Here is a 12,229-nt window from a genome sequence, read left to right as displayed (position 1 = left end):
GTTTGTTTTCTCACTGGATATCGTTGTCCACTTCTAGTCGATGCACAAGGATGCGACTCGAATATGTTGTTTTCGAGGAAATAATTTGCGTATGTCCAAAGCTTATTGTTGGAGTAATTTGCTCACACCCAAAATATTTTTCCGTTCTTGTTGACTGCTTGATTGAACCGCTTAATAAATCGGTGCCTGCCAAGCCCATTGCCATTATTAACTAGCTAAGATTTTTAGGAGATTAAAATATTTGGCATTATGTTTTTGTTTTGAAACTATTTAGGTTCGTGCCATTGTTTCAAAACTCAATTTCATTAAAATCACGTTTCAATCAAAAAACTCGATTGGTAGAAAATCGAGTATGAGGCGATCAAACTTAATTTATATATACATAAAATAAAAAAATAAACAAACAAACTTGCATGGAACTCGAGTTTCATATCTATAGTTGTGTTCAGGAAGACTTATAATGGCGTTTTAAATGGAGCTCGAGTTCAATGAATTTTTTTTTTTTTTTTTTTTTTTTTTTTAAAAGTTTGATCGCTCCAAACCTATAACTGTGTTCAGGAAGACCTATAGTGACGTTTTAAATGAAACTAGAGTTCTATGCAATTTTTTTTTTAGTTTGATCAGGCATAACTCGATTTTAAACCAATCGAGTTTTTCATTAAAACTCAATTTTGAAAAAATTGAATTTCAAAACAAGAGCACGAACCTAAATAGTTTGGAAAAACAATGGTATATTGCCAAATATTTTAAAAAATAGGAGTGAAATGCTAGAATCCCCAAGATTTTCATAACTATTTGTTTCTTTTCCTCTTTTAAGTTAGCGTACGTATGGGTTAGAGTTAAAAATAAAAATTATTTTACTATTTAGTTTATTTTTATTACTATTTATAGTTCTATTGTACTTTTTAGCACTATTTATATGTTTCATTATATTATTTTAACTAATTTTTACTTTTATTTATAATACTTTTAACAATAATTTTTCAATTTTAACGAAATAAACAGTATATCTATACCCTTAATCACTTTCACCCACAATTTTTTTTTCCTTTGCTCATTTTTGCATCCGCTTCCTATCAATCTTGCGCTAACCTCACTTTGTAGAGCTTGTGATGCCTTAATTTACAGACCCATTGCCTGTACTCATATAGTACACACCTTTGCGATTGACTGATTGCGTAATCTTTGATAGATTAGACAAATGTACTTTTTTTTTTTTTTCTTTTTGGCAAAATCGAAGACTTTTAGCTATATATGACACGACAATCAAATCCAGAAAGCACGTCGAAACAGCGAGGACATATCCTAGCATCAAAGAGGAAAATGACCTCACTGCATTTTTATTCATTTATTATTTTTCTGTTCATTTCATCCTCACTATTTCCTTGGCTACCATGAAAAGTTCCAATGCGAGGCTCATGTTTTACCGACTTAAAATTCCCAGGAGATTTTCCACACAAGTTGCCTTTTTATTCTCCTTTATATTTTAAAGTCCAACCACCTTTGGACTTACTCTTTAGACTACTTTTCTTGACAGAGGAAAAGCAAGCTTGACTTCTCGAGTGTCCTAAACAGTAAAAGATGTACTATTATATAAAATCTGAAACATCTCCACCGCCATGAGCCGTTGTTTTTGTGTTTGGTTTCACTTTAGTTTTATTGTTTTCGTGGGCCTTCTTAACATTTTAATTTCTCGAAGCACTTCCATGTGGTTTCTCAAAACCTTTTTTTGATAGAAAAAATTCACAAAAACCCTACATGGTTTTCATAAAATACCTCTCTCAGAGATTTGAGATATGGTATTATTTTATATATAGATTATTAAAAATACGTGAAAATAAATAGTGAAGTAATTATTTGTGTAAAAATAATTTTTTATGTTTTTTAGTGTTTGATAGCTTTGGAAAAATAAGTCAAAGAAAAGCTAATATTGGTCAATATAAAAAATATGACTTAGGGTCTGTTTGGATACCGCTTATTTTGCTAAAACTAAAAACTTATTATTGAAAGTACTGTAAATAAAAATAAAAAATTAGTTAAAATAGTATAGTGAGGCCCGCAAATAGTACTAAAAAGTGCAGTAGGATTCATGAATAGTAGCAAAAATAAGCTGAATAGTAAAATAATTTATAATTTTTATTACTTCCCAAATGTATACTTATTTTTAGAGATTGTTTTCCACTAATTTTTTTTGAAAAACAACTCTATCTCACAACAAGCTAAATAAGAGAAGTTAGAAAATTGTTTTTCAACTCATTTAAGATTACTACCAAACATAAAAAAAAATGAAATAATTTTATAGAAAACACTTTTTGAAAAATGATTCAGTTTATAGAAAACATTATCGACGAAACATTAGAGTTACCTAGGTGTTATGACATGAGCTCACTATTTATTTTCAAAAGTGCCAAACCATTGAGGCACAAAACTTTATCACATTGGGGTGAAATGTTATATTTAAAGTGAGAGTTTTGTACATTAGACTAGATTATAGACAACCTTTATATAAGTAAGCTTGACTCCAAGTAAAGAGAGGAGAGTAAATTCGAACTAGAGATATTTGCTTTATGAGGCATAGTTCCAAACAAATTATGCTTTCTCAATCAAAATTGATTAGCAACTAAGAATTACTCTTGATTTTTTTTCCCCGCTAATAAGGATGTCTAGATCTCTTCAAGCCAATGGTGCAGGGTCTTTGACAAGGGAGCCATGGCCCCCCAAAATTTTAAAGAGTCTTATGTATTAGCTAATTGGTGAGGCAATAACTTACCAACGCGATGATCAGTAGCTTTAAAATGGAGTGACAATTTGAGACCCAAACAGTTCTTAAATAAATTATTTTTAAAACTATAAAAATAAAATAAATAAATAAAAAAAAAAGAAGAAGAAGAAGATTAAGACTAGGTGCAACTGCATGGACCAAAATAACTCCCAATGACTAAGATTAGAAGTTAAAAATAAAAATAAAAATAAATTTCAATCTCAATCCTTAAATCAAACATTTTTTGAACATTTTGAATTTTTTTTTTTAAAAAAAATTAAGAGATGTGATTGAAAGTTAATTTCTAACTCTCAATTTCAACCACGGATATGCTATATCTCGTGCAATATCTTAATTAGTTAAATTAGTAAAGTTTTTTATTATATTTATAAAAAAAAAAAATTAGTGAGTGTATCATTTGTAAAAAGGAAAATGGATAAACTTTCCAACAACTTAATCCATATTAATCTTTGCGAGACAGTAGTATTTATAGTTCTAAAATTGGCATGATGATGGCTTCACATGAATTTTAAGAACTTTAGGTATATTATCATTCCCAGCCGTCTTATTATTTTAATCTTGCACCATATTAAATTTCAGTGTTTAAATAATGCGTACATGTTGCCCTTCTTGATTGTTCCTCAAAAAAAAAATGTTGCCCTTCTTGATTCCTTTGTTGACTGGTCAGTGTTGAACTTGACTCTACGACTATTTTTTTCCCTTAACTAGAAGAACAAGGAGGAATGACTCGGAGTGCTAGCAATCTCGTACAGAGTGCACAAAGTTTTTCTTGTTTGTTTCATATTTTTTTTCACATGTGAGGTTACAAGGAAAATGCAAGATTTAGACAAAACAGCATTATTTTGATTTGAATAATATACAGGCAGAGAAGGCTAATGATTGAGAGTGTGGGTCGTTTCTCAAAAAAAAAGAAAAAAGAAAAAAAAAAAGAGAGTGTCAGTCTAAGTAGTTGATGTCTTGATGATTGTTAAGACTTGGGAATTTAACCTAATTCCTAGAATCTGTCACATGCAAAAAAATAGAAAAAAAAAATATGTAGAGAAACAATCACATGACAGAAAATTTTTACGTGATTTGGCAATGTTGATGTCTTGATGATTGTTAGGACTTGGGAATTTAACCTAATTCCTAGAATCTGTCACATGCAAAAAATAAAGAAAAAAATTATGTAAAGAAACAATCACATGACACAAAAATTTTACGTGATTTGGCAACGTACTTACGTGCGCAAATTTGCATTGATTTCATTATATCACAAGAAAGAAAAAAAAAATACATAGGTAGCTGTGATATGCAATTTTCAATTACATCGGACCCTAATATATATATATATATACACACATACACTAAACAATGGATCCAAAATGAGTTAAAAATTGGTCCAAAAAAGGGGTTCATGAGAGCCAAGCCTCCGCTTCATGGATTGAATTTTAGAAAATCCAACCTTAGGAAGTCGCTTGTGGACCTCAAGAAATTCCACTAACATTTCTTTTGCCTTGACCACTATAATTTTCTCAAATTCAGTTTCTTCTCTGCCAAAGACTCTAGGATATGATCGAGAGTGTCACAAAATAGGCTGAGCCATTACCAAGCACAAAACAAAAGAGACCTGAAAAAGAAATAAGCCTCTTCTGATATAAGTAGATATAGGTAGGTTCTGATTTCCACATGAATTGGGCTTGGTCACACAACCATAGGGCATGAATGCCATCTTTAGGATATTCCTCACACAGATTACAAAGACAATCTTAAACTACTTTCCGTCTCAGCAAATTTTGTTTGGTGGGCAATGATTTGTACACGGCACTTCAAATAAATAAATCAATGAAAACTTATTATTTAAAATTTGCTATAAAAATAGAGTAACATAACATTTTTTTAAATCAAAATAAAAAGAAAGATGACAGGGTATGGTATTCTTCACACTTTAAATAAATAGTTAAATATATGTTTCCCAACTTTCACTTATAATATCTATTTAGGAAAAAAACAAAACCACTAAATTNTAGCTGGTTCAAGAGGATGATTAGCCACACTGGGATTGAGACACGGCTCAGACTCCTACGGGAGGCAGCAGTAGGGAATTTTCCATGATGGGCAAAAGCCTAACGGAGCAATGCCACGTGGAGGTAGAAGGCCTACGGGTTGTGAACTTCTTTTCCCGAAGAAGAAGCAATGACGGTAAATCAAAGAACCATAAATACGCGCGCATGTGTGTAAAATATATAAAAATAAATTTCAATCTCAATCCTTAAATCAAACATTTTTTGAACATTTTGAATTTTTTTTTTTTAAAAAAATTAAGAGATGTGATTGAAAGTTAATTTCTAACTCTCAATTTCAACCACGGATATGCTATATCTCGTGCAATATCTTAATTAGTTAAATTAGTAAAGTTTTTTATTATATTTATAAAAAAAAAAAATTAGTGAGTGTATCATTTGTAAAAAGGAAAATGGATAAACTTTCCAACAACTTAATCCATATTAATCTTTGCGAGACAGTAGTATTTATAGTTCTAAAATTGGCATGATGATGGCTTCACATGAATTTTAAGAACTTTAGGTATATTATCATTCCCAGCCGTCTTATTATTTTAATCTTGCACCATATTAAATTTCAGTGTTTAAATAATGCGTACATGTTGCCCTTCTTGATTGTTCCTCAAAAAAAAAATGTTGCCCTTCTTGATTCCTTTGTTGACTGGTCAGTGTTGAACTTGACTCTACGACTATTTTTTTCCCTTAACTAGAAGAACAAGGAGGAATGACTCGGAGTGCTAGCAATCTCGTACAGAGTGCACAAAGTTTTTCTTGTTTGTTTCATATTTTTTTTCACATGTGAGGTTACAAGGAAAATGCAAGATTTAGACAAAACAGCATTATTTTGATTTGAATAATATACAGGCAGAGAAGGCTAATGATTGAGAGTGTGGGTCGTTTCTCAAAAAAAAAGAAAAAAGAAAAAAAAAAAGAGAGTGTCAGTCTAAGTAGTTGATGTCTTGATGATTGTTAAGACTTGGGAATTTAACCTAATTCCTAGAATCTGTCACATGCAAAAAAATAGAAAAAAAAAAATGTAGAGAAACAATCACATGACAGAAAATTTTTACGTGATTTGGCAATGTTGATGTCTTGATGATTGTTAGGACTTGGGAATTTAACCTAATTCCTAGAATCTGTCACATGCAAAAAATAAAGAAAAAAATTATGTAAAGAAACAATCACATGACACAAAAATTTTACGTGATTTGGCAACGTACTTACGTGCGCAAATTTGCATTGATTTCATTATATCACAAGAAAGAAAAAAAAAATACATAGGTAGCTGTGATATGCAATTTTCAATTACATCGGACCCTAATATATATATATATATACACACATACACTAAACAATGGATCCAAAATGAGTTAAAAATTGGTCCAAAAAAGGGGTTCATGAGAGCCAAGCCTCCGCTTCATGGATTGAATTTTAGAAAATCCAACCTTAGGAAGTCGCTTGTGGACCTCAAGAAATTCCACTAACATTTCTTTTGCCTTGACCACTATAATTTTCTCAAATTCAGTTTCTTCTCTGCCAAAGACTCTAGGATATGATCGAGAGTGTCACAAAATAGGCTGAGCCATTACCAAGCACAAAACAAAAGAGACCTGAAAAAGAAATAAGCCTCTTCTGATATAAGTAGATATAGGTAGGTTCTGATTTCCACATGAATTGGGCTTGGTCACACAACCATAGGGCATGAATGCCATCTTTAGGATATTCCTCACACAGATTACAAAGACAATCTTAAACTACTTTCCGTCTCAGCAAATTTTGTTTGGTGGGCAATGATTTGTACACGGCACTTCAAATAAATAAATCAATGAAAACTTATTACTTAAAATTTGCTATAAAAATAGAGTAACATAACATTTTTTTAAATCAAAATAAAAAGAAAGATGACAGGGTATGGTATTCTTCACACTTTAAATAAATAGTTAAATATATGTTTCCCAACTTTCACTTATAATATCTATTTAGGAAAAAAACAAAACCACTAAATTGTTTTATTTATAGGTGGAAATGTACGGACCAACTTTGGTACCCGTCAATCTCATTTAGGGCCAAAATTGCAGTCCGCTTTGACCTGCCTTCCTCTTGCTAATCTTAGTTGTTGCATTATTTGTTTATTATTAATCTGACACTCACATAAACAATTTTTATCACCCCCGCCCCCAATTCCAAAGGCTTATCAATCACAGACAATTAGTATTACTACTTGGTATTAAATAATCATTAATAGTTTTATTTTTTTTAAGGAGTATCTTGAAGTTAATTTCCAAATAACATGAGGTATTATTGTCTCAATATTTAAAGCAATCTATAAATAAATAAATAAATTACTAACTTGCACAACTTTCAAAACTCAAAAATAATAATAATAATAATAAAATTAAAACCAAACCCACGTGCAATGAGTACAACACAAATTAATTACATTTTTCTTGACTTACTCGTTAACCCAAGCTTAATAAACAAAGAGTAACAATTAGTTTAACTATACCCCAATTTTTCTAATCTTTTTCTTGTAACTCTTCAATGTGAAATGTCGTGATTGATGTTATAAGAATAATATAACTAGTAGAGAACCTATATATAAATAATGTTACTTTAATTATAATTTTTACTATAATAATTAGTGAAAAAATTTAAAAATTATTGTCCGTATTTAGTAGTGTTAATAATGTTAGAGATATAAAAATATTTTATATCTTTTCATGATTTGTTAAGTTGTTAAGTCTTGGTTGATATAATATTATTTTCATTAGATTCATTATTAACATTAATTTTATTATATATACAATATTTACATTTTTATAATTATTAAAAAAATATAATATATAAATTAACGTCACAATTCTAAACGGATGAGTCAACCATCAAAGGAAAACTCTCGTAGTGGTACTGGTCGTTTCATTAAAAAAATATATATATTGTGGGATTTCATTAAATTTTTTTTTCATTAAATTTATTGATAAATAAATAAGGCCAAAATACTTTTCAATGCATCGATTGCTTGCTAATAATAACTAGTTTTCTCGAAGCTGCCCAGTGCCCATATATAAAGAGAGTCTATACTTTGTACGGCACAGTTGCCCAAGTAGCTAGCCATAGCTTACCGGCTGAAGCTGATCAAGCCAGCCCATGTGGCTCGTGGGTTTGTCCAGAAAATTGGAACCCAAATAAAAATTGATTATATGATTACACCTGGCCTACATGCATGTGGCCCATTGTTATTGTGGGTCCCCCTCTTCTTTTTTGCTTAATTTTGGGGTCAAAATAGGTACCACCAATTTACAGCTAGTATTTGTTGTCTTTGTGACAAAATGGTTTAAAAATTTAATGGTTGATGGGGAAAAAGTTTATAGATTGAACGGTTGAGATTTGAGTTGGTGTGGGTGTGGAGGGATGATGGTATAGTTACGCAATATATACAGAAGATAATACGTCATTTAGGTATATGCAAAAGTAAAATTTTGGATTACACACCCAATTTGTTTGTTGGTTAGGTTAATGTCACGAGCTTGTTTGGTTCCCAGATTTGCAAAATCCGGAGGAAGAAAAAAAACGGCATTGCTTTTCAACCACACAATTTTGGACTTTCTTCTTAGAACTTAGAAGAATGCTTGCCTCTTCAAATATTTCTGCTACCTTATCATTTATCATACTTTTACAACAATTTGACAAAGTGATTCATTATATAAGTAATTCACAATAATTTTTATATAAATCTATAATTTTTTCTTTATCAATCACACTATATTATTTCAGACTTTTAATAAAAATTGTGACACAATTTTTTCCTTATAAACTTTCTCATATAATATATAAAATTTTATAATAAAAAAATTAGATTGGTAAATATATATATATATATATATATATAAAACTAATCCAAACTAGCCTTAAAAAAAATGTATAACTTAGTTTTAAAATTTGAAGTATTTCTAGTTTCTGAACAGGCTATTTGAAGAGTTGCAAAAGCATGGAAATTTTAAAGAAGAGGGGAGAAAAGAAGTCATTGTTTTTTTCTTTTAGATTATTGCAATTTATTAAAATATATACAATGATGAGTTGAAGAAAATAGATTGTGATACAAAGTAACATTAACTAAACATGCAGGAACTATCCAGTCTACTCTTCTTCTTTTCTTCTTTTATTTTATTTTTGTTCACTTACGAGAAATGAGGAAAGGGGATCAAACTCAGGTTAATGAGACAGTGCCATTTAACCGTAAAGTTCTTGGCACCCAATCTATTTTGTTAATTAAGAGATGAGGATAGGAACTAATTAACATGAATTGAATATATGGTTGCTTGTGGCATAGATCGATGCAGTAGAAATGTCAATTTGCATTTAAACAAAACCTCATTACTTCACCTTTTCAGGATATATGCAAAAAAAAAAAAATAGAAAATAAAAGGAAATAAACATTATACACAAACCCATATATATAATGCAAAATCATGCACGCATGTTATCATTATAATAATAGGCATTTAAGTGTGTATTGTGAGAGAGTATACTTGGCATTTGGCAATAGGCCCTAGCAATAGCATGCTTGACTTGGTTGCGCATGTTTTACGCAAGAGGTGATGTTCCTTGTTGAATAGACACATTTATGAGTTGAAACTTGAAACTGTTCCAAGGAACCCATGGAATAATTTAAATCAGTCTAGTCCATAGTAATGGATTTAGTTGCAACTGTGCATTTGTAATCATTTTTAGCTTAAGAGTCCCATATTAGAAAGATTGCCTTCCTCTTTCAACCTTATAAGGGATGAGCCAATGGTTAACCAAATTAGTGGTACTCTATCTCCATTGGCTCATCTCTTATAAGGTAGAAAGAGGAAGATAATCTTTCCAATGTGGGACTCTTAAGCCAAAAATGATTACAAGTGCAACACTTGATCTTGAGGCAAAAAATGTCCCCACAAGTACAATTATCTTTCATTTCTTTTTAAAAAAATACCAATATACTTGTTGTATTGAGTCAAATGAGATTTTAAATGACATGTCACTGTATATGGTTTTCGATATATGAAAAAATTATTTATTTTTTTTCACAAATTTGACATTCTCTATTTCAAAACAAAATGAAAGGATTTTGATCCAATGAGAAAATATTGTGGCAAGGTGTCTAAAATGTTTGGCTTATTAGTTATTTGTGACTAATAAAAGCTAAAATATCAAAACATTCATTAAAATTTGTACGTAATTGAATTTATTGCAACTTATTTTATGAAAATAAAAATACCACACTACTAAATTTATCATACGCTACTTACAAAATGGATTGGTTTTTTTGGTAGAAACAAAAAGGATTGTTAATGTTTGATAAAAATGCAATTTACATATTGTTATCTTTTAATTCTCTACTATTTTAGTTATTCCTTTTACTGCCATTGGAAAAATGCAGTTAACTCTCTTAAAAGTTAAAATGACTATGTTTCACATCATATATAAGAAGAGAGTTAACAATATTTTTCAATAAGCAATGGATGGAATGACTGAAATATTAGTATTGTCAAAGTAAATGGACTAAACCGGTAAAATCTAAATTTAATAAACTAAAATGAAAATTCATCAAACTTATAGGTCATTTTATATATATATATATATATATATATTGTCTTAATATTTCATTCTAATAAGATAAATTGTTTCACAATTATTAATATCTATTTTAGTTGGTGTATAATAAAAGTGATATCTATAATTATGTTGTTTGGCTTATTTCGATTAGAATTTATCACCCAAACAAATTGTTAAATATATTGTAAATTTTTTTATATATTTACCATTGAGCTATATAATTTCGTCATGTTTACATTAACATAAATTTTGTATGTAAGTTTTAAGAAAGGAAGAGAATTACAATGAAAGGTGTATTATGCATATAAGATGATGATTAACATTGCATAAACACTATATGATTACCTACCCCTCATGCAATTTACCACGTTCTTACTAACATTAAAATTTCCAAATGAAGTTCAATTAAATATGGTCCTTTTCCGGTCAAATTGAAGTGTCAAAGGCTTCAAGCTCTTTACTTTCCAGGAAAGTGATTCACTAATGAATGATGATGTATAGATATTCCCATATTGGGAAAATCATCACGTTTTTAGTCTTATTTTTATACAAACAAAATAGAAACTATTTAGATGACAGTTTCCAAGACTTATCTTCTTCATCGCGAAAGAGAACTGGCAAGACAGAGACAGATGGCCATAAATAAAGGCAAGCAAATAAAACCCAAAAACCCAACTTGTTGCTTGTAGGACCCCTTTTTGATGCACTGTGTACCCATCTCTTTGTTTCTGCAATCACGAATCGAAGCCCCATATTGTTCCAACTTTGAAAGGTTCTTCTTTTAGTTTTTTTTTTTTACCAAAATAATTGTAGAAGAAACTGCAATGAAATTCTTCTATATTAACTTTAAAATAAAATTAAAAAGATATTATCTTCCTAACATTACTCCAAATTAAAATTTACCAATATTAGAATTCCTTTCTTTGAATCAAACTAACTTTCCCATTACATGATTCAACAAGTGGGAATTTAATATTTTAAATGGGAGGTAGAGTAAAGTAGGGATCAAACTCAAGACTCCTACTTTGATACTATGTTAAACTACCAGTTCTCTCAAAATTTTAAACTGTTAAGAAATGATGAATTTAATCACTTAACCATAAGTCTAGTAGGTAATGTTGTAGAACAAAAGCAGAAAAAGAGAATGAAATCAATGGTACAAACAATTTAATTCTTTTTCTTTTGTCCTGTGAGATAATATTCCAATCCCATTTTGTTTAGATCCTACTGTTACATTAGCCTATGCTCAAAATACCGGACCCATCGTCACTAAAACCAACTGATAAAGCCAGTAAGTGTTAAAATTATCAACACTCCTAGCAATTTCTACCAAAAAAATAAAATAACATAAAATTATGAACACTGTTATATGAGTTATGACCATTGCCAGCTGATTGGTTCCTGAACAGTCAGTATCCAATCACCTTTGTCGTTGGCACAATGTGGGGTCCAAAGATAATGGGCGCCATAACATTTTCCTAATTAAAAAAAAAACAATACGCCATACATAACTTTTTACATAACTTTTTTTTCTTTCTTAACTCATAAGTATAAAAAAATCGCTTTCATATTGATTCACTGATAATACTACTTTTATTATAAACCAATATTTTAAATTTATTCTTGTGAAAGTAAAACCAGTAAACCACTAATACTACAAAGGTCAAATGTTGGGAAAATTTTGCGTCACAGAACTTATTATAATAAGAAGTAGATTTTTTTTTTTTTTTTTTCAAATCAGTGGTGGGTCACTTGTAAGAAATTCAATTTATAATGATCACACTGCTAAAAAAAAAAACTGCAAGAA

This window comes from Quercus suber, unplaced genomic scaffold (genome assembly GCF_002906115.3).
Source record: "Quercus suber isolate HL8 unplaced genomic scaffold, Cork oak 2.0 scaffold_360, whole genome shotgun sequence".
Lineage (NCBI taxonomy): Eukaryota > Viridiplantae > Streptophyta > Magnoliopsida > Fagales > Fagaceae > Quercus > Quercus suber.
Note: the sequence above shows the minus strand (reverse complement) of the source record.